The 23,274-nt window shown below is 46.4% G+C and overlaps 1 long non-coding RNA gene across 1 annotated transcript in view; it reads right to left on the bottom strand.

Annotated features, from left to right (window-relative positions):
- Nucleotides 1-294: 294 nt before the first annotated feature.
- Nucleotides 295-23,274, bottom strand: part of LOC124504666 (uncharacterized) — a 233,311-nt gene continuing 210,331 nt past the window's right edge. The window contains exon 3 of the long non-coding RNA XR_006960498.1: nt 295-341. This is a non-coding gene — a long non-coding RNA (uncharacterized LOC124504666). The remainder of the gene's footprint in view (nt 342-23,274) is intronic.

The following is a 23,274-nucleotide window of genomic DNA, read 5'->3' as shown; positions in this document are numbered from 1 at the left end:
AATTGTTCTGAGCAGAGCCAGTGTGCACCCTCTGGGTAACCTCAACCAAGGGAGTTTAAGAAGCAAACAAACAAGACAGCTAGCATGAGTTCTTCTCCCCCTCCCTCTCCCCCCTCCTCCACCTTTATAAAGCTTTCCTGAGTAGGGATTGGGTCTCCCAACATGAGATTGGCCAGTGGGAACTCAGTCCCCTTAACATGAATGAACAATTTCAAGTCACATATGTTTTGAGCATCAGCAAAGGACGGGCTTTTCCTCGTAAAAGACTTACCCTGGGTTGAGATCTTTTTTGGTTGGCGCAGAACTGCTTCCGCTGTCTATTCATGTGCCCGTTACCTGTCCTAGAAAGAGTATAAATGCTGATATAAGCTTGTAGTTCAGGCTTTTCTTATGGCACTATTTCACCTTTCCCTGGTACCAGGAAGGCCCTCTACCCACCACACTCCTCCTCCCCCCAATGCAATTAGCATCAATGGGCTGCTTGCTGGCACGGTTAAATAGGAAACAGAGGAACTGCACTGATTTCTGCTGTTGTGTTTGTGTATTTTCCCCAGTTTGCACACAGAACACAAGAGGACCCATTCTAACTACTGTTGTTAAATCCTGATTGCTGCTGACACATTATTAAGAACAACAAAGTGGAAGCCCTTTTGTTCTTTGCTCTCTCCAAGAGAACAGCCCACAGGACCCTCCCTCACTGAAGTCAGATGCTCTCCTTCCTGCCATTTCATACATACTTTGACTCAAAAACCATGCATTTGAGCCAAACGAAACACTCTGGGGAATGTTCCATTGTAGAGGTACTGGTTTGGTTCATCTCATGTCAATAAGCATTTGTTTAGGATCTATTCTTTTTTTTTTTTAACGTTTTTATTTATTTTTGAGAGAGAGCAAGTGAGTGAGTGAGGGAGCGAGCATGAGCAGGGGAGGGGCAGAGAAAGAGAAGGAGATACAGAATCTGAAGCAGGCTCCAGGCTCTGAGCTGTCAGCACAGAGCCCCAGGTGGTACTTGAATCCACAAAAACATGAGATCATGACCTGAGCCGAAGTTGGACGCTTAACCAACTGAACCACCCCGGCGCCCCCAGGATCTATTATTTTCTCTGCCTTTGGGGACACACAAAAAACCAAGTCACTGCCCCTATCCTCAAGGAGCTCACAGTTTATGGTGGATAAAGAGTTGCCAATTAAGTACACTAAGATGACTTTGGAACAATCTACAAGAAGGAACATGGATGCTATTATGCAAGAAAGGAAGACACTGACTCTTACTGGGGTGAGACAGGAAGTCTTTCTAAGGAAAGTGATGACAGAGCCAAATCTTAAAGGAAGAATAAGAATTTTTCAAGCATTTATTCATTCACTCAACAAATATTAAATTTTCCATGTGCTAGGGAGGTAGATTCCAGCAAGTATGTGAGTGAGACCTGAGAGTGAGTCATTGTTGGAGGACGGAGAAACATCAGGAAGAGCAAAGACCATGGAGAAGGACCTGGATAGGTAATAGAAGGTGCAGTCAAGAAACTGTGGAAGGGGGCACCTGGGTGGCTCAGTTAAGCTTCCAACTCAAGTCATGATCTCATGGTTCCTGGGATTGAGCCCCACACAGCACAGAGCCTGCTTGGGATTCTCTCTATCCCTCTCTATCTTCCCCTCCCCCCACTCTCTCTTTCAAAATAAATAAACATTTAAAATTTTAAAATAAAGAAACTGTGGAAGGACAGGTGCACAGAGGAGGGTACAAGGACAGGAGGTAGGACACTGGGACTCAATTCCAAAGAGCCTGAGCTTTACTCTTCAGAGGAGAAAAACTATTGAAGGAACCTAACAGTGACATAATCAGATTTGTGTTTTAGCAAGACAGCACTGTCGTGTGTAAAGGAACAGTGCGGGTGGAGACAAGACTCAAAGAACGGAAAGCAATGAGGATGCTATTGCTGTAATTAACAGAGAAGAGCAAAGGCTTGGGTCTGAATAAAGGCAGTGATATTAGAATTGGAAAAAAGGGCATAAATGTGAGAGTTCAGAAATAATAGGGCTTGCTGCCTGCACAAGTGTAGTGGGTCATCAGAGAAGACTGGAGCAGGAGAGGATTTGCTGGAGGAAGACTATGCATTGTGTTTTCAACAACTTAAGCTTGAAACTTCCAATAAGTATGTCTTTTGGGCAGTCAGAAATGTGGGTCTTGACTTTGGGAGAAAGGCTGGGTTGGAGGTACTATCTGAGGATCGCCTCCATAGGTGGTAACCAAAGAAAGCCAAGGAGGTAGATAGAAGGACAGCATGGAAAGGGAGGAAGCACAAAGACAACAGTATCTGGGGAATAAAGCCTAGCGGAGAGAAGACAGCAAGATGATCTAGACGAAAAACAGAGACAGAAAAACTCCAGAGACAGAAGAGATCACTCTTGTAGAAGCCAGGGGTGGAGAAGGTTTCAGGAAGGTGGGAATGCAGAAAGAAGTGCTTTTAAAGCTAAAAAATAAAATAAAGGGAGAGAGGGAGGGAGGGAGAGAAAGAGGGAGGGAGGAAGAAAGGGAGAAGGAATGGCAGGGAGGAGGAAAGGCTGGGAGGCAGGCAAGCTTCAGAGGAGCTAAGCAGGATGAAGCCTGCAAAGAAGCCTTGGACTTCACAATCAGGACATCACTTCCTGAACTTAGAGCAGTTCAGTAGAGTTTTAGAAGACATATAAATTCCTTCCTACTTCAAGTTCATGAAGATTTTCCTTACAAGAAGCAAAAACACAAACAAAAAAAAACCCTTTGACTTTTTTCTTTAAAAACAAAACAAAAAGGTACACATGAACCAGCTCAGGTTGACTCAAGCTTTAGCAAGTTAGCGTAGTTCTGCTTCCAGTTCACAGTTCAGTGCGGTTAATATCTGCCCCCAATGCCTTGCCATCTTCTGCATTCTCGTATGCCAATGGCTGGTTCCTGGTAATCCTTTCTCTAGAAGGCCCTACTCTTTTCCTGGTTGGTGAGCTTGGGACTTCAGAGGCTGATCTTATCACTTCAGAAATCTTATCACTTAACCTTCTGTCCATAGGTCTGATTACAGAATTTTTCAGCTCACAAGAAACTTGCTTCCAAGAAAAATGCCATGTTTCTTTGTGTTTCCTGTTTTGTTCTCTTCCGTGTCCAGGAGTAAATTTTAGGGCTCTCAGTCACAGCTGTTTTGTAAAGCAAATTGGGAAACCACAACATAAAGTATGTGGGGAAATCTGTCAACGAAGAAGAAGGAATTGAAAGAAGCAAAGATATCACAATAAAAGAGCCAAAGATTTACCATGGAGCTGGGGGGAGAATGGAAAATAAACCAGAGAAAGGGAGAAAGGACAGCACAGAGAAATACAAAAGTAAAGGTAAAATATTATTTTAAGGTATTCTTATATCCTAAAATGTTTGTTGACTAAATGAATAAAAACAAAGCAAGAGAAAACATGGGGCCACTGTTAACACTGCCTCCTTTGTGACCCTCAGCTGATGGGTACCCTATCCTTCTCAAGTTTACAATCCAAGTTGTGGGATAAATCCTGCCTGTTCTAGAAGGTGGGATGAAGTGTGTGCTGGGCAGTGTGGCTGTTGCCCAAGTCTCTCGTATTGCAGAGATGCTCCCTCTTTCAGGCTTGCTGGCATTTCATGGATTCAGATCCGTTTACTCTGGGTAGTAAACAGCCCCCCTGAATGTGTACTTTGCAAGAAAATGATCAGGTTGACTGTCTTTGGAGACTGGTGGGTTAGATATCCCAGAGCAGTTGACTCAGAAACCTTCCTATCATTGCTGAGAGAGAAATATTTGCACACAGATGATGGGCTGATCCTGGGCCTTATCTGGTTGCTAGAATGAACATCCAATGGGTATGTTAGATGTAAGAAACAGTCTTCAGCAGGGGTTATTGTCTAGAATGGACACTTCCTCAGGACACTGTCTTTCTGCCTCTTGACTAGTCTAATTATTGGCATCATTCACTCAGATGGTTTCTCCATGAAGAGGTGACAGACAGCTGGCAGGACCAAATTAAGATCCATATAGTATGATAACCAGACAGAGAGGTAGCTCTTAACCTTATCTTCAGCTAGAAAATCTCTATAGAAGGATTATTATCAACCTAGGTTGGATTCTATGCCCATCCACAGACCAACTACTGTGGCCATTGGTATGAAGTTCTGTGATTAGCTCATTTCAGGCCAGGGGTCTACATCTCAATCACTAGCTAGAGAGATATGGTCCCATTAGATGTTAGGTCCCTACAGTTCCTGAAGTCAGTTTTCTGGAGACTGCTGGAAGAAGAGTACCCTTACTCTTAGCAGAGTGCCGGGCCACCTGAAGAAACTCTCTCTCTTCTGGGTATTGCATGTATGTTTGTGAAGTATGGGGATGCCAAAGACATTGTGCAAGCATGAGGGGAGTCAGTCAGCCAACCACAGAGGAGGACATGTCTGAGGATGTGGTAGAGAAACAGAGCTGGAGTCTCTGGACCAATTCAACCCTGAAGCCTCCCTTCCTCAGGCATCATTGGTCTTTAGACCAGTTCACATTGAATTTCTGGTTTTGTTTTTGTTTTTCAGCTTGTAGCCTGAAACACCTTAACTGGTATGTGGTAGGTGGAGATTGGTTCCAGAAAAAATAAGAGATGCTGAGCAACAAAAAAAAGGCCCACTAAAATGAGGATGATGAGCATGTGGCACAGAGGACATTTGTGGCCAGGTTTAAGGTTAAGGGAAGAGCCCTGGATCTTCACTGATGTTCAGTGCAAAACGCAGGCAGGAAATCAGGGTGAGGCCTCCTCATAATTACTGAACCTCACAAAAGTTCCTCACTACACGCAGCTACCATTTCTGGGAGTTGGGTCCGAGGGTGAGGAGTACACTTGGCTGCATTTCACGCCAGCTGTCGGTCTGGGGGATTGGGAAGGCTGGGGTCTTCCCTTCCGGACAGTGATCTCTGAGGAGGTGAAGCTGGTACCTCAAGCTGGGGGCCTAGCTCCTACCCCAGAACCCCTTCTGTGCTTCTCTAAGATCGGCCTCCGACTTGCTGGAGGTGCTGTGCAGGGAAGGGTAAATGAAAGTCAGAGTCACACAAAAAGAGGGTTCTGTGAAGCGAGGGCTTGAGAGAAGGCACTCTCAGGGGACAGAGGGCAGCAGGGCAGGGCATGTCTCCACATCAGCTGGAAGACTCCAGCTTGGCCAGCTGCTTGGGAAATGGCTCTTCCCCAGGTGCCAGCTTCTCTCTAGACCCTGTGGCCAGAGAGTTCGCTCATCTCTTCCTCTCACCCAAGTCCCAGGGAAGCCCAGGCCCAGGGGACAATGCTGCCTTGTTGTGGAGCTCTAATTTCTGACTGGCCCCTTGTTTGGGGACCCAGGGAGCAAGAAGAACGAGCTGTGAAGCTAGGAAAGTATTGCCCTGGAGCTGGGCTGCAATTTCTTTTTGTTCCTTGCCAAGTGCCCCTCTGATCTAGGACAGAGAGCCTGCTCTCAGCTGGAAGTCAGAAGGGGGCCCGGCCTTCAGGCTCTGGGGAAGCAGGACCAGAGTGAGGATGAACAAAAGCCTCACAGATCCCTCAGGGAAGTGTGAAGTGTCTGAGTCCACGGATTGTTCAGCCTAACGTGACTAGTGTGTCTGGGAGAATGACTGTAGGTGACTCACCAGTTCTTGGTCTCATGGCTTTGTCCCACAGACACATTATAGTGACTTTGCTTGACAAAGAGGCCTGGCTCGTGTGCTGGTTGCACATACACACTTACCAGTTCATGTGCATTTGCTACTGCTTGTGCATGCCTCTGTTGTAGGGGTGCCACAAGTAACTGTGCCAAGATTCTACCATATATGATGAAAATATGTGGGCTTTCCTTAGACTACAGAACAGCCTCCTAACTAGTCCCTTGATGCTGTCAGGGATCCTTGCACTTTCTCACCAAAGAACTCCTTCAATAATAGTTCTCAATCCTGACTGCCCATTAGCATCATCTAAGGAGCCTTTAAAAATACCAATTCCTGGGCCCCATCCTCAGAGGTCTAGGTCTAGGTCCAGGTCCAGGTCCAGGTCCAGGTCATCTTCAGATGATCCTGATGTGGAGCCAGGGTTCAGAACCATGGGCTAAAGGAAGGAACCATGAGCCCCTCTGCTCTGGATGGGTCCCCAAGTTGCTCACACCTAGGGTGATATTCCTCAGTTTTTCTTGTTTTTTTTTTCAACATTCCTATGATTTTTTTTGCTATAAACTTCATATATCCATAATATAATTCTATTGTTTTAAATTATTTACCAATAAGCTAAATTTTCACTCCAAGAAGGGGCTCCACATTCTTCTTGTGCTTCTCACACCAGCACACAACTCCATGCTCCCAGACCACATAGATCCCAGGGATGAGGACCACAGCTGATTTACCCATGCCTCCCAGAAAACCTTTCACTGACAAGTCTTTGGAATATGTTTGCCAATGGTATTTACCAAGAGCAGGTCAGTTTTCCTAAAAGGTCCCTTTGATCTTCTCTTTATTCTGGATGTATGGTGGCTCTGCATTGCCAGGTACCCTGATTCTGAAATGGGATACAGATGCCCTGGTGGTGCAGGAGCACTCTATCGTGGGATTCATGAACAAACATTTTTTTAAAAAGGAGGTAAATGCTTATTTTATGTATGTTAGATAAATATAAATGGGACATAAAACCTGTGATTATTATTCTTTATTTCTTTTTTTTTTAACATTTATTTATTTTTGAGACAGAGAGAAAGAGCATGAACAGGAGAGGGTCAGAGAAAGAGGGAGACACAGAATCTGAAACAGGCTCCAGGCTCTGAGCTGTCAGCACAGAGGCCAACACGGAGCTCGAACCCATGGACCGCGAGATCATGACCTGAGCCGAAGTCGGACGCTTAACCGACTGAGCCACCCAGGCGCCCCTATTCTTTCTTTTTTTTTTAAAGGAATAGTTTTAAATTTGATTTAAGGAAAATCACTATGTAAATAGTAGTTCAGGCGGTACCTGGCTGTGTGTGTCACTAAGTGATCAAAGGATGGCATTCAAGGCCTCCTAATCTGGCCCTGGCCTGCCATTCCAGCTTAATTTTTTCCTCCTTCCCAATAGAGGGCCACTGCTTCATCAAAAAGGCTTACAAATAGTCCCACGTATCAGCATCCCATAAAAACATGGGCTCTGCAACTATCCAACCTGGTTGAAACCAATGGCTCATGCAAACTTAAGGGGAGGAGGCACAGACCCCACTTCTTGATAGGGAAATATGTGGAAGGTTCTAGAAGGACATGCAGAATGGATAGCATTGTCATGGCTGTTTTGGGGAAATACAATCTGCCACAATCCATCTAAAGGATTTCATATACGTTTTAAGGTCTTCATATATATATGTAAGTTAGGTTCAAGATAAACTGGCAAGAAATTCTTTCTTTTTCCTCCCCTCCCTCATGACAGGAACCTGGGAATAATCCAGCTTGAGAGAAACTTTAGGTATTAAATTTGAAGTGCCAGGCATACAGTAAACACTCAGTAAATGTGATTGCTATTATTAGATGATCTGGAGGACACTTCTGGTCTCTCTCCCCTGGACACAAACAATCACACATGTGCAGTCTTATCTCCAGTATTTCATGTAAACTTCACAATCACCCTGCGAGACAGATACTCTTAACCATTATCTGCATTTAACTAATGAGGCACCTGAGTCTTAGAGAATTGAGGAATTTTCCCCTAATTTCCTGAATTTAATCCCTAAAAGTTTCATGAAGGGGGTAATTTGATGACCGTTGTAAGATAGAGAAAGGGCTCAGGGAGATTAAGTACATTGGCCAAGACAGGAAAGGTTGGATTTGAACCCAGATTTTTCTGACTCTGGCCTCAGTGTGGTTCCCACCTTGGACACAGCTTCCCAACAGTGAGGGTGTGGTGGTGGGGGGAGGGTGGGACTCCATCGTGGCTCTCGGTGCCAGTGAAGCTGCCAGGTGGTCACAGCTGAGTTTGTTCTTTCCATAGTTCCCTGCAGATGGTACCCGGAAGCCAATGGCCATTAACCCCCAAGGTCATGGAGAAACATAGCTGCTGTTGTTCCAGGATGCAAATGTGCTTATTTACTCTAGCCAGTGGGAAAATGCCAGTTCCTGTGGGAAAGGGGCGAGTGTGTGGAAGGGTGTGTTGTGGAGGAGTGTAACAGAGGTGATGGGGACTGGCATGAAGCGCTGGGCAACGTGGCATGATGGCTTCTGCCCTTTTCAGAGCACCTCCTATGCACGCAAAGCTCTGGACCTTTGCACATGCTACTCTTTAGTCAGTGTTCATTTTTTCATTCAAGAGATCTATGTGAGGCCCTCTTATTTGCTAGTCACTATGAAAGGTGCTGGGGGAAAAACACTGGACAAGATGGGAAAGTCGTGCACCCTACTGGAGCTTATCTTCAGGTGGTAAGGGGAAGGGCGAGGGACAGAAAATATTCATGTAAACAAATAAAAAAATAATCCCATATTTGTGATCTGTTAATCACTAAGAAGAAAATAAACAAGGTAACGGAAAAGGGAATAGCTTGGAACACTTCCCAGACCTAATTATCCTTTAGGATGTAACCCAGATAGCACCTCCTCTGGGAAACCTTCCTGGCCCAACAAGGCTAGGTTAGATGAGCCTCTAACGTGGCTCACATAGCCAGTTACCTGCTTGTGGTGCTTGTTTACTGGTCTCTCTCTCACACTAGCCTGCGTGCCCCTTGAGGACAGAGGCCAGGTAGTGTCCCAGGTACCTGGAAGCTGTCTGGCAGCACAGGTGCTCAACGCCTATTTGCTTAAAAAAATGAATGGATGGAGGGATGGCCATGTTTGGTAAAACATCACCCTGAAGAGTGAGGCTATTTTTAATGCAGTTATGGCCTCAAAACCGTGTGATCTTATTGTATTCTTCCTAACTGCTGCTGGCTGTTTTTCTTTTCTTAACATATTTTGGGATCTTAATGAATGAGAATGATTTTCACTACAGCATATGGCTACTTTAATTAAGCAAAGGGTATCATTTTAGTAGGATAATAAATACTGTATAATTTATCAGGCCTTGTGTGTATTTTACAAGTATACCATGTGGGCCATATAAATCATTCTTTTACTTGGGAGGGGTAGAAAGAATCCCTATTGATCGGATGCAAGACAGTGCATGGAAAGAAAATGAGCTGAACACCTTGACTGCCCCTGAAGAGGCAGCCATCTACACAGCAGTCACCTTGGGGTTCCTTGGGCACCCTGAAAAGTGGAGTAACTCAGAAGGGACAGTGGATGTAGGGAAGAGACACTGTCCACGGTTGGAGAACTCAGTAACCCTCTGTGTTTGCTCCTCAATGAATAAAGCACATTACCACCCGCTGAAGAGGTAGGACTCTGCAGAAGGAGATGCTGCTTGGAGTGCTGGAAAGAGGCCTGGGCTCTTGGGTTTTGTTGCTAAGCATTTGCCCAGGGCTGGAGAATTAGAATCCACCTGGGAGTAGGGGCAGACTAAAAGTAAGGCAGGGGAAGGTGAGCTCAGCACGTGGCCATGGAAATCCAGCAGTACTGGGATGTGGTCAAAGAACACCCACAGGTTATAAACAGACCCTGACAGAGCAGATAGGCTGGTGGGGTCCAGGACCTCGGATGAGCTAGATGCCTTTGACCCAGAACAAGGTGCCCTGGCTCCCTGAGAGCACTAAGTATCCTGATGAGTGGGGAAGCTCCCCATCACTAGACGAGGGCAACTGTGCCCAGGGCTGTGGGGCTGGGGTGCCCCGATGGTAAGTCTCTGGGCAAATGGAAACCGAAAGTGTATTCTAAAGAATGAATCTTCCCCTACAAACTTGCAGACGCTTGCTACAAACTAACCTGCGATTCACCCTCCTTAAGCGAGCAGAGTCAGAGGATCTGTGGAAAAAATGGAACCAGCACGAGGTTTTGGTGGAGTGAGTCATCCCACATAGACAGGAGTGGGAGAAGGGCATCTGCAGAAATGGAGAAACGGTGCATCATGTATCATACCTTTCATTACATTTTCTAAGAACACAATGTTGGAGATATCCATTTTATCTCTCCAATATCTCTCTATCTGTTCCAGGGGTTCCAAAGAGATGTATACTGGGAAACAGTTAAGAAGCTGATCTGGCTGAGCAGAGCCTTTGTGGACAGGGAAGGCTGGCCTATTCTAATTTCAGATACTTTTGGGAAGTATAAAGGAGGTAAGATTGAAAAGTAGCTATAGAAGACATTACAGAGAACCCTGAAGACTTTGTACATAAATTTTAAAATTAAAAATATGCAGTCACTGGCACCTGTCTGCAATATGCAAGGCATTCTATTCAGGCTGGGATATATCGAGACTTCAGACGACTTAATTACATGGCCGCCTAGACAGCTCTACCTGGGTGTCCCAACGGCACATTGAAGTCCACATGGCCAGCACCTGACTCCTCATGTGTCTGCCCAAATAAGCTCCCTCCCCTCCACTCTTTTGACCAGTTAAAGGTACCAGCGTGCACCCACTCACCTGGGCAATAAACTCAGGAAGCACTGAAGACCTTTCTCTCCCCTACACTCTCCATGTTAAATCAACAGCAAGTGTAATCAGCTTCACCTCCCAACCCTTTCTCCAATTTCTCAATTCCTTTCTATTTCTTTTCTTGGACGATTACACCAGTCTCTTAACTGTTGCCCCTGCCTCCAGGCCTGTGGCAGCCCCCCACCCCGGCTTCAGATTCCACACTGTCACCATACCGTTCTGTGCTGAGAATCCCACAAGGACTCTCTAATAGCTAACGCAATAGTAGTCGCTGATTTTAAGCTTTACAACATTTCTTTTTCAAATGAAATCCCAATAATCAAAAGAGGACAGAGCCAAGAGGCCTTGATGAGTATCTCGCTTGCTCAGTCTTGCTCCTTATCCCAAGGCACCACAAAAGAGCCCCAGTGACCCCAACAAACACAGTCTGAAAGTTCACAGGAAATGTCCAAACCACTTAGCATGGTTTTTTTATCCCTCTACCTCCTGGCCATCTCTCCGATCCCACTTCTGCCACTTCCTCCTTCGCTGCTTGGACCATCCTGCTCTACTCTCTGGCCCCCTTAACAGAGCTGCCTAGCACCAGTGATCCTCCAAATTCTGTTCAGGCATTAGCTCCTGTTGGAAGCCTCTCTGAACCCTCAAGCAACTCAGCCAGAACCTAATGCATTCTTAGGTGGACAGTCTTCCCCAGGAGAATGTAAGCTCCTTGAGGACCCAGCCAGCGGCCCATTCATTTCTCTCCTTGGTTCTCAGCTCCTAGTAAAGTCCCATAAAACCCTTCATCACACTGAGCTATGGAATGAAGACCAGGTGCCTCCCCTATCTTCACGCAGACTGTACAGAGTCCTGCCGTGTTGCCTTAGGGACTCAGCGATCAAAGACTATCCCCCTGTGACCCATGGTGATAGATTAGAACATCTGGCACCCTCCGCAGGGGTTCAGGCCAGCCTGTGTGGGCCTCGTTTGATGGATGGCCACTTCACTGGCTCTCTCCCTGCCAGCTCCAAAAGCAACACCAGTTCTTATTGTAGATAAAGTGACTTCTCAAATACCTTGGGCAAGAGGCCAGTGAGCTGGGCCAATGAGCAGTGGAAAGCGATTGTTCCAAGACTCTAATCGGCATGCAGCTCTTTGAGGAAAAGAGTGATGAAGGCCTTTACTTCAAGAACCAGAGGCAGGGCTTCTCCATCCCTCTCACGTCTCACGTGACAGGAGTGGGTCCAGGTTTGAGTCAGCCTGGCACCTAATACAGAAGATTTAGAAGACAAAAAGCTAACGGTCACTGTGTGCTTTGGGAAAGACACTGGCTAAATAGCAGCTTCACAACAGTTGTAAAAAATGATGGTGTAATGTGCTGAAGTGCCCTCCCCAAATTCGTATGTGGAAATCCCAACCCCCAGTACCTCAGAAAGCAACTGTGTTTGGAGATGAAGGTCATTGGGGTGAGCCCTAATCCAGTGTGATTGGTATGCTTATAAGAAGAGGACATTTGGACAAAGCTTTGTATAGAAGGAAGACCATTTGAAGACACGGGGAGAAGACAGCCATCCACAAACTAAAGAGAGAGGACTCAGAAGAAATCAACACTGTTCACAACCTGAATTAGACTTGTGGCCTCCAGAAGTCTGAGAAAATCAATTTCTGCTGTTGAAGCCAGCCAGGCTTTGTTATGGCAACCCTCACACACTAATACTGATTGATGGGTATGGTGTGGTGAGGGTCTCAGGCTACGGTGCAGGCCCTATGGGGGCTATGGTATGCTCCTGGGTGCCACTGTCGTCCTCATGGACGGTTTCTTGCTGCCCTGCTTCCATGAGTTTCTCTTCTCCCACAGCGTCTTGTGCCCTGGCTTGCCTTTCATCACATTCTCATGCAAAGGCTGTATTTGTCTACTTCTCTGTCTCCTCGACTAGACTCAGCTCTTCTAGGGTAACGTTGTGTCTCTTATTTCCAGTGCCTGGCACAGAGGCAGTACCCAGTAGCTGTACATTTGTGGAATCGATGAATTGGAGTTTACCATCCATATCTGTGCCCAGCCCTTCTGCCAGAGTCTGCTCCTTAGGTTGCCCTGGCTTGGGGGTCCTCAGCAGCCCCTCCCTTCCAGCTTCTCTGGCCACTGGCGCTGCTAAACAAGCCCCAGTAGGCCAAGGCTCGGAATGGAAAGGAATGGGTGGGGGAAGAGAGACGATTGGCCCATGTCCTGTCCAGAGAATGTGATTGGCTCTCTGTCTGAATGGGATCCTGTGATTGGCTTCTCGAGCAGTGTGGCTAATGAAGCTCTTCCCTTCAGGCATTTCCTGGTAGCTTTCCGGCTGCGGGAGGGGGCTGGCTGTCTCTGAGCTGGCTCTGGTCTAGTACCTGTTTGCTGCAGCCTGAAGGTGCAAATGGTGCTCACAGACTCAGCAAACAGCTTTTTCCTAGGCCTTTGGGGGTGGGATTAGCTGTGGGTCAGCAGGGGTCTAACACAATCTCCTTTTGTTGGGCAAACAAAACAACTGTTGATATACCTCCTCTCTGGTCCTGACACCTTTAACTCAACACAGAAAATCAAATCACTTCCCAGCAATTGGATTCTAGCAACTTCCCTGGATCCTCTTTTCCTTTGGTTTCCCTCCTGGGGTTCGACCTGCATTTTCCTTTTTCTGCAAGTTGAAAATGTAGGTTATGGCTGGGCTGTCAAATCAGGAAGGACTGGCAGTTAGAATGAGAGGCTCTCCCATCCTTCACAGCCTAGAAATGTTCCTTATAGTTCCCGAAGCCCGAGTGATATTTGGAAGTCTACAGTGATAATAATAAGTATTATTGTTTACATGTTGCAGTTGCTAACAGTTTACACATTATAATTCCTCATACAGTTTTCATCTTACACGAATAGGCATTATTACATTTGTCCTCAAACCCCTGGTGCAATTTGCAATTTTTTGCTTCACAATTTACATTTTGAGGATAAAGTACATGTTGGCTGCAAGGTGAAGTGACTGGGTCTGACAGGGTGCTGCGTTGCAGCAGACCCATTAGGGGAAGAAGAGGTGTCACCGTGGGTGGGGGGATGATTTTGCCAGAGGAGGAGGCCATTTTGCAAAATTTAAATCTGCATTGGAACATCACCCATCCTCCTTTTCTGGCCCCCTTTCTGAGAAATATCATCTCTACTCAGCCCCAGAGCAGGCTTGTCTCTGCTCCCTGAGTGGTTCCTGCCCTGGACAGGCCTTGGCAGGGTGACAACCTCAGTATGTGGTAGGTGTGGGCAATGGCTGGCAAGCTGGTGTTTCTCTTCTCCCGCCCCCACCTCCTCAGTCTCTTCTGCTCCATGTTCATGGAGAAACAGAAGAAGGTGGGGATATGGGTTTGCCATTTATTCCCAAGGATTTCCTGTCCTACCTGCTCCTCCCCCTCCACTTGAGTAGGGGTCCTGAGAGAGGAGTCCTCAGATCACCTGTTTTTAATGGGATGTGAACGGTATCTCGTGTAACTTTCTAGTTCTTTCTGGACCTTCTCTCATCAAAGGTAGCTTTTCTGTTTGTTTCAAGCTGATGAAAGCAGCACCAACTTAAAAAATAGTAATAACTCAAAAACTGCTTTGTAGAAAGTGGGAACTAGGGTGAGTCACTGGCTGTATGTGAAGGGAATGGTGGTGGGATAAGTTTTAATAACAGGGCACTGTGTGAAACTTTGAAAAGTAACCACCCCTCCCTCATTTTCCTCAATTTTGACAAACTGGGTTGGTGCAAAAGAAAGACGTCTTCTTTTGTAAGCCCTCAGGAGCTGCAGAGCTAACTTCAGGGGCAGCCACGCATGAGAACATCCTTACATAGTTCATAACGCCTGGTGCACGGCAAATGCTCAGTACATGGTAAGTGTTACTATTATCATCAAAAATACAAATGAGACAATGAAAGAAAATGTTGGTTTCTTTTTCTCCAAACTCCTGAGATGGTCTCTCTCTCTTGTTCAGGGTTCACCTGGTCCTTCTCAGGACATACTGACTGTCCAAGTAGGCAGCGAGACATCCTGAGGGTTGGGGGACAGCAGGGGGCTGGCTCTTGAACCTTCCATGGTACAATTCCTTGCGTGCTCACTCTGAGACCTGCTTATTTTCTCCCAGGTATTTGATTTGAGATTTCATTCTCACACTGAACTGAGGTCTTACTAGTCAGTGAGTCAGGGTGGCTGCTAAGAGCTATACGTTAGTTTCCTAGAGCTATTGTAACCAAGCACACAAACTTGGTAACTTAAAATAGCAGAAATTTATTCTCTCAGAGTCCTGGAGGCCAGAATAAGGTGTTGGGAGGAGCATGCTTCCTCAAAAGTCTAGGGGAAGCTCCTTCCTTGCTTCCTGTGGCTTCTACCAAACCTAGGCATCCCTGGGCATGTGCAGCATCACAGCAGCGTCCGCCTCCACTGTCACAGGGTCATCTTTTCTGCGTCTGTCTCCTCTTTTTTTTTTTTTTAAGTATGTCTATTTATTTTGGGCAGGGGGTGGGAGAGAGAGAGAGAGAGAGACAGGAAGAGAGAGAAAATCCCAAGCAGGCTCCGTGCCACCAATGTAGAGCCCCAGTGAGGGGCTCAAACTCATGAGCTATGAGATCATGACCTGAGCCGAAATCAAGAGTTGGGTGCTTAATCGACTGAGCCACCCAGGCGCCCCTGTCTCCTCTTTTTCCAAGGACACCAATCATATCAGATTAAGGATCGACTCTACTTCAGTGTGACCTCGTCTTAACTGACTACACATGCAGTGACTTTATTTCCAAATAATGTCACATCCCAAGGTACTGGGAGTTAGGACCCCAACATACCTTTTTGGAAGACAAAACTGAAACCACATCAGGGCTTTTCAATCATCCATCTCAACAGGCCTTGAAGGCAGCAGGGCTTTGGGGCAGAGCCCTGGGCCTTCGCTTCCAGAAATGCTGCACCCAAACAAACAGGAACTGACTCTGATGGCTAGGTTTCCCTCTGTCCTGCCCAGCTTCGGGCCTCACCCACCCAGGGCTGATTAAACACATATCCCCCTTCCACTGCATCCCACATGTCCTCGGCTCAGTGAGTGGAAGTCAGAGCTCAGCTGAAAGTTCTGACCCAGGGCCACTCCTCCAGGCCAGCCAGAGCATGTCTCACCCGAGAAGGCTAGCCTGCTGGAATGGACGTGACATGTGTGCTAGCCTGTCACCCCACTCCTGCTATCCCCCCCCACCCCCAATCTGCTGCCAGTAAATGTTGTCAAGGCACAGACACTTTCTGAAATCCCACTGTCTGGAGGACGGAGAGGTTGACTCAGGCTGAGTGACAGTCACAGCTGAGCAGAAAAGGGCACAGAGAGAGAAAGAGACAGAGACAGAGACCAACAGAAAAAGCAGGGTGACAGCCTGAGTTCAGAGAGACAGGGTGGGGGAGGGTAGCCCTGGCCCTGACTCCCCCAATGCCTATAGCAGCTGTTCTGCCTCCCTGGAGGGAGCCCTGGCCGTGCTTTCCAGAATCCTCCTCCAGTCTGGCCCCATTACCCAGCTACTCATAGAAATCATGGAGCCCTGAAGAAGGGACAGAGTAATCTGTAAACTCTTCTACACAGGGTTTTTTACAATAAATACTCCTGGTTTGCCTCAGGAGACAGTCATTGGGTTTTATAATTTTTTTTTCTAGAAAGATCTAAATGTTCTCTAATTAACCTATTAGTATTAATTATACACTTGTAGTCATTTATTTGCTAATCTGAAAAAACGAACCTCCTGGATTCAAAGAAAAGGTTCCCCACCAACTCCCACCCTCTTTTGTCTTTTCTCCTGTGAAGCGTTTAAATCACTTGTCAACACAGAAGGAATAATAATAATAAAAAGAGTGACACCGGATCAGAGAGCAGGGGCATGGTGGAGAGATACAAAGCCCCCCAGCAGTCAGCAGGAAGTGAAGATTCCTCCATATTCATCAGGGGAGAGGAGAGGACAGCCGCAGGGTCCTCAGACCTGCCCAAGGAGCAAGACCCCGAGGCTGGCCTGCTGGGGCACAGTTTCCTGCCCTGTGCTTTTAGGACCTTATGGCTCAGATTTTGCACAGGGATCCCCGGGATCATGTGGGTGCTGCTGTCGTCAGCTTCTGTCTGTCTGCCCCGACCTCCTTGACAGATGAGGCTCACACACCTGAGACACTCACTCTCAATGTAGCCAAAAGGAGGAGGCAAAGACACATAAACACACACGCATTTATGTTTACTGTGTGGGGATACAAGGCATTATAATAACTTGTAACCACCACACATATTATGAGCACATCAGTGATGATAACTCACTCACAGATGTGACAAAAAATAAGCTGCTATTACATACAATTGGTGGGTATAGCCTCCAATGCCACTTTTTCCTCTCCCTGCTGCAGGAGAGCCTGTCAGAACACAAGAGAGAAAGTAAGCCTCAAGAGCCTCAAGAAGGGTGAAACTGAATGCAAATTTTATAAGCTTGCACATTTAGGTCCCATCTCAGCAGCCCCGATTAGAGTCCACTGGATGGGACTATAAATGAAGAAGCAGTGTCACGAAGTGTCCCCAGCAAAGGACAAATGTTTGGCTAGTGTGGTATGCCATTGTCCTGGAGCCTGTGGAAGCCTGAATTTCTCCCTCTGTGCCCCACCAAGTCTAGGAGAAAGCTTTTGGGTTTCCCCACCTTAGGCTACAAGGCTACTGGGTGGTGCTGTGTTCAGGTATGTTGGCCTCAGTCTCCCAGCTCCTCGGGAAGTCTGAGAACACAATTGGACTTGAACGCCCTCAGCGTTTCTCACAGATGGACCATTGTCCCGAAGCTCTTGCTCAGTGGGGATTTCACACCTGTGGATAAATGATATGCTGTGCTGCAACCATGTAAGACCTATGAAGAGAGAGTTTTAAAAAATAATTAAATGGGTAATTTGATGCTTGTTCCTTTCTTCCATCTCTGTTCACTGAAGGTACATAAAAGCTAAGGAATCGCAACTTGCTCTGGACCTAACCATCTGCCATTTCAAGCTTGAATGTCTTCCCTCCCTTCCTTCCCCCATGCTTGGTTCCAGAGGGGGGTTCCAATCCCTGGACTTTGCTGGAGGGCTTCACCAAGAAGCCTGGCATCTTCCCCTTGGACTGAGATCCATCAACAGTCTTGTCCCCATTCTCCCCCCTTGCTCAAAACAGACCCACAAGTCTAGGAACTGGGTTTCAGTAGGGTAACGCCTCATTGATCTGGGCACTGTTCGAACTTACACAAACTAGCCAGGTAACTGAAACCTATCCTATCAAGAGCCAAAATCATTTCTTAAAAAAATTAATCACCTTTAGTAGACATTTCTCAAAAATGCATTACACACCTTCTTTCCTCCTTTAACAGAGGCTACTGATCATAATTTCCTGGAGCTGTAATCTGTGTCTGCACCTGCCTTCTAGTTGTTCTGATTCCTTTTTCATTGTCAGAAGATAGGCTTTCACTCTGGTCCCTGCAGGGTGTCCATCTCTAGCAGCCACACTGCCTTCCTTCTGCTCGGATCTTTCTATGCGTGCTGCCGCAGACTTTGGGGGGCCATCAGACCCACCTCCTCAGCTGGCTACTTCTTAGAGAAGAGTCAGGGAGGCCCTCAACAACACGCCCAAGAGGCAGGTTCTAGGCTTAGCAGAGACAGGGCTCTGGAATGGCTGTTTTGGGTGGTCAAGGACTCGTTGGCTTACTACACTGAATGTTCTACCTTATAGGACTAGAGATGCCAAAGAAACATGGTATCTTTAGGGGCAGCCACCCCACATTAAAACCCGAAGTCACTTTTGCTGTGATTAGACAGCAAGATGTCAAGGAGGAGACAAGGAAGAAAAGTGGAGTTTACTGAACATTTCCTGAACATTCCGTGACAAGAGCTCTGCTAGGAATTCTCACCTGCTATTTCACTCACTGCTCCCTAGATCCTAGAGATGTAGACACTATTGTCCCTATTTTACTGAGGGAAAAATGAAGGCTTAATGCCGCTAATTAGTAAGTGCAGAATCAAGATGCCAAATCATGCCGTCTCACTTTGAAACCTGTTGTCTTTTGGGGCACATGGATGGCTCAGTTTGTTAAGCATCTTATTTCAGCTCAGGTCATGATCTCGTGGTTCATGAGTTCAAGTCCCACATCAGGCTCTGTGCTGACAGCTGAGAGCCTAGAGCCTGCTTCAGATTCTGTGCCTCCTTCTCCCTGCCCTCCCCCCCACTCACACTCTGTGTATGTGTGTCTCTCTCTCAAAAATAAATAAACATTAAAAAGAAATTTAAAAAAGATCTGTCGTCTTTTATACTTTTTATCCTTTTAAAAAGCATAGAATTCCTTCTTTTTGACTCTTTTTTCATTTCTCTATTTTTAATCTTCTTTATTTTTCTTTTTTTTTTAGTTCATTTATTTTGAGAAAGAGAGAGAGAGATGGAGAGGGAGAGGGGGGAGAGGGAGAGGGGAAGAGAGAAAGGAGAACACGCAGGGGACGGGCAGAGATGGAGGGGGAGAGAGAATCCCAAGCAGGCTCCGCACTCTCAGTACAGAGCCCAACGTGGGGCTTGATCCCATGAAAGGTGAGATCATGACCTGAGCTGAAATCAAGAGTCAGAGGCTTAGCCAATGGAGAAACCCAGACTCCCATTAATTTTTCATTTTTAATGAATGAAATCATCCATGAAACCCCAACATAAGAGATAACAAGATGCTCCTGTGGACGGCTTGGGCTTTTCTAGGTGCCAAGACTCTATTGGAACCCTAGGGCCCCACAGAACCGAGACTGAAAACCATGATAACTAGGCTCAGAGATGTGCTAGGATGATATCTTATGGTTTAGGAATTCTCAAAAAGGGCCTAAACAAAAATTTCCCTAATCATGCCCAAGAAAGGGGAGGGATAGACAGACAGACTTCTGGAGAAATCTATAAATGATATACCATCTCATTCCAAGTCCTCTGTCCTCACTGGGTTTGCATGCACTCAGAAGAAAGACTTCTTTGACATCTGATTACATTTGGTGGTGCTGATGCTGCAGACCTGGGCAGACTTCTCCCTGGGCCAAAGCATTGCTGGTGGACTAGGGTTGAGACCCCCTGGGACCTCTACTGTCTCCTTGTAAATCCACCACCCTTCTCTTCTGCACCATTTGTGCTTGATTTTTCAGGGAGCAAAAATTATGTTGTTGGACTGTGGGGCACCTATGATGCCTGAGACATATCCAGGAACTCCCATATGAAACTCCCAGGTGAAAGGGCATGGCAGGCCTAGAAGCAGAGGGATGAGTGACATCAACAAGAAGATTCTGGCACAAAGCTGTGGTATGAGTTAATGAGAAGAGGCAGTGAGCAACAAGAGTGAGAGTTTGGGCTCTGGAGTCAAGCAAACCAGGGTTTTTCATTCTGCCTCTGCTGTTGCTTTAATCTCCCTAAGCCTGAGTGTTCTGAGCTGCAAAATGAGAATAAAAATATCTCTTTCACTGGTATGCTATCGTGTTAGATGGAGTGATGCATGAAAGGTGGTTGGCACAGTGCTTGGCACATAGTAAGAAATCAGTAACCATTGGTTGCTCTTATTATTATCCTCATTAATCATTATATACTCAGACAAGTAATCCAAGGACTGAGAAGTCAATATAAAGAGCATAAAGTTACTTAGGGTCTGGTCATAATGTTTAAAATCATCTAATTAGTACAGTGGTCTGTATTTTATTAGGAGACTCCAGGCCTGGGGTTTGCTTTCCAAGCAGAGATACTAAGTTGTTGGCATTTGAGTTTGGAGCACATTGGGGCACTGGGTAGCTCAGTTGGTTAAGCGTCTCACTCTTGATTTCAGCTCAGCTCACGATCTCACGGTTTTTGAGTTTGAGCCCTGCATTGGGATATGTGCTGACAGTGCAGAACCTGCTTGGGATTCTCTCTCTCTGCCCCTCCCTTGCTTGTGCTCTTTCTCTCAAAATAAATAAATAGATGAATTTGGAGCACAGGTGAGGGACCCTCAGCATACAGACAGTATTAAGCTATGGGGCTAATAACTCACTTCATTAGAGAGTGGGACAGAGACGAGAAGGGATCTGGCATGGAGTGGGAGCCAGCAAAGGAGACCAAGAAGGAATAGCCACCAGGGGAGAAGGAAAGCCAGGTGTCCCACAAGCCATGAGAGAACAATTCAAGAAAGGGGAGGCCAGCTACAATGAATGGTAGGGAGGCTAGGAAGGGACACTGAACGTGGACCTTGAGGTTGTTGGGACCTTGGCAGGGGCAGTTTTATGGGGGAAGAGAGGCTGAAGCCTGATGTGGTGCTGGAGGGGACAAAGGGAGGTGAAGAAGTTGCAATTATGAGCACAGACAACTCTGTGGAGATGTTCCGCTAAGATTTCTCCCTGGGACGTGGAGCCATAGGAGTTCTATCGGGAGATGTGGTGGTGTGAAGGAAGAAGGGGGAGCCACTCCTTGGATCCATCAGCTGGTGGAGCATCCTCTGGGAAACTCATCACTGACACATTCTCTTCACAGAAAATGCATTTCAGTTGGAGGGGAGAAATGAAGTCAAAGTCGCCAAGGCTGTCGGAATGGCTTTCCCTCCAATTACCCGTGTGTGGATGGTGTACCAGAAAGGAGGCAGAGGGGACAGGCCCTGCTGAAGCAGACTATTCCTTCCTTCCCACCCATGACACGGCAGGATCCATGGCCAGACGTCAGATGGGGGATTGTCCCAGCTCCTGGGACATTCACTGTCCCTGGAGAGTTTGGGGCCACACCCAGTCTGGCCTCAATGCCAAGGGCCCTGGGACAGGTGGCCTGGGATGAATCAGAGAGCTAATTAGCACTCTCTCCCCATCTAAAAGGAGCCAGAGACATATAAATTGCTCCCAAGAGGGAGGGAAGGAGGCAGAGAAAAAGGAGGTGGAGAAACAGACAGGGGTTACATCAGAAAAACAACATCATCCAAACAGCCTCATGTCCCAAATGGGTGTTCCTTCTCTAGTAGGAGTGGCAGAGGCAGCTGGGACCCAGGGGACCCTTGATGTAAAGCACCCGTGTTGGCGTCTCATTATCTGCATGATGGATGCCACCTCCCTACCCCAGTGAGGCCCCAGGTGATGTCTACATGGCTAGCTGGTGTCTAATATCTCTGCTTCTTCCCATTACACAGCCCTGAAAATTCACTGCTGGGTGCCAGCATCTAGCTTGGCCCTTGGTAAACTGGGGTTTCTGCTGGGTAAAAGTCACATCAGGGCAGTGGCCAGGTCTGTGCTCATCCAGGGGATGGAAGAATCAGTGGGCTTGACCAGCATAATGTTTTAGGGAACAGTGCAACTGAGAGGATTCTGGAGAGTTAGGGTCTAATCATGGCTGCGTGACCCTGAGGGCCTTGGAAATATGCAAGTTTGGGCCACATAATATCTCTAACATTTGGGAGTTCTGTGAATTCAGCATCCTCCCAGCCAAATTACTTCTGGATTATTTATAGAGCCATGCCTCTTTATTATTATTATTTTTTTATATTCTTTCCAGCCTAACTTTTGAGGGCCTAGCATTCCTGTTGATCTCAGTTCTGTGTGGGCAGAGATGGAGACAAAGAAACTGGAGGTGGGCAGAGGAGCAAAACCATTGTTCTTTTGAGAGATAGGGAAGGAAGTCTTAAGTCTGTAATTAAAGACAATTGCCCACAATGAGCACATCTAATGGCCAGATCTTGGTTTTTAATACCATTCTCCAACAAAAGGAGTTAGGGCTCCTTGGAGAAATGGTTGTTTCCTGCTGGGGCAGGAAATGTATGAGATGAGGCTAGGGCATCTTGTAGCACCAGAAAGTAAGGAAGTGACAAATACACACACACACACACACACACACACACACACACACACACACACACACACATGCACAGGCGCACGCGCGTGGGGATACATTAAGGGGACACAGGAGCCAATGAGAAGAGCTCCCAATGGCCAAACCTGGAAGAATTTGAGCCAGGAAATAAATAAAGGAGTCTTGGATCATAATGCAAGGTGTAAAATGAAGATTCATGAACCTATGTTGATATAAATACATGCATAAACTATCAAAGAAATAAATAAGGAGAAGAGACAAATCCGTGGTGCACAGGAATTACAAATCATTTGGTAGATGCCTGTTTTCAAGGATGTGGAGCTTAACTCTCCACTCTGTAACTGTGGGCTGCACCTAGTGACTTCTTCCCCAAGAAAACAATATGGAAAGGGGGAAAAAGCAAAACTTCAGAGTGGAATGCTGTCTTAGCCAAGTGATCAGGTCAGCATCAGCAGTGATGAGTCATGGTGAGGTATGTACTTCTGACATGATGTGATAAGAAGGGCACTAGACCATGTGGTCTTCCCCCCAAAAGCTCATAATCCAAGTCTAAGCATTAAAACAGGTGTAAGACAAATCCCAGTTGGGAGCTACTCTATAAAATACCTGACCATTACTCCCCAAAACTTCAAAGTCGTCAAAAACAATTAAAGTCTGAGAAAATGTCACAGCAGAGAGGAGCCTAAGGAGACAACTAAATGTAATGCAGTGCCTTGGATGGGATCTTGGAACAGAAAAAGGACATCAGGTAAAAACTAAGGAGATCTGAATAAACTGCAGACTTTAGTTTAAAACAGTGTGCCAATATTGATTTTACATTAATAAATGCGCCATACTAATTTATTTTTATTTTTTGAAGAAAAAATTTTAAAGTTTTATTTATTTGCAGAGAGACAGAGACAGTGAAAGCAGGAAAGGGGCAGAGACAGAGGGAGAGAGAGAGAATCCAA

The sequence above is a fragment of the Lynx rufus genome, unplaced genomic scaffold (assembly GCF_022079265.1).
Source record: "Lynx rufus isolate CCGP_SWC_20201006 ecotype Redwood Valley unplaced genomic scaffold, mLynRuf1.p SCAF_9, whole genome shotgun sequence".
Taxonomy (NCBI): Eukaryota; Metazoa; Chordata; class Mammalia; order Carnivora; family Felidae; genus Lynx; species Lynx rufus.
Note: the sequence above shows the minus strand (reverse complement) of the source record. Positions and strands in the feature narration are given on the sequence as shown.